Raw genomic sequence first — 498 nt, forward strand, 5'->3', positions numbered from 1 at the left:
GGCTTCGAACCGACGATCCCACTGACTCAGCCAGTTGCCTATGCACCGTGCTAAGTACGCCTTGTAAATTATCGTTTGCGTTTTTCCACTATTTTCATTTTTGTTATGCCAACACAATCAAGCGCAGCTATTCCGCTGCAATTCACTTGATCATGTGGTTGTTGGTTGTGTTGGTTTTTGCTAATAATTCTATTTTTAGAATGTTTAACCTTTAGGTGTGCTCGTCCTTAAGTTATTTGTTTTTGTTATTTTTTGGCCTTATAACAATTATATTCAACAATTTTTATTGAGCTCGAGGACGTTTTTTATAATGAAAATTTATTGTGGAAAAGCTACAACAAAATTGCAACACAGAATTTAGGGCCTTGGCTGAAGATCTTGATTAAAAAAATTTTGCCAACCTTAATATTTTTGAGATTGGGAAAAAGTAAGAATCACCAAAAATTATTTAAATGAGTCACCGTTTTCAAGCATATGCAACATCTCTCAAAACGCAAC

This window comes from Rhagoletis zephyria, unplaced genomic scaffold (assembly GCF_001687245.7).
Source record: "Rhagoletis zephyria isolate East Lansing unplaced genomic scaffold, Rhagoletis_zephyria_1.1 Rzeph_scaffold_00050, whole genome shotgun sequence".
NCBI classification, from domain to species: Eukaryota; Metazoa; Arthropoda; class Insecta; order Diptera; family Tephritidae; genus Rhagoletis; species Rhagoletis zephyria.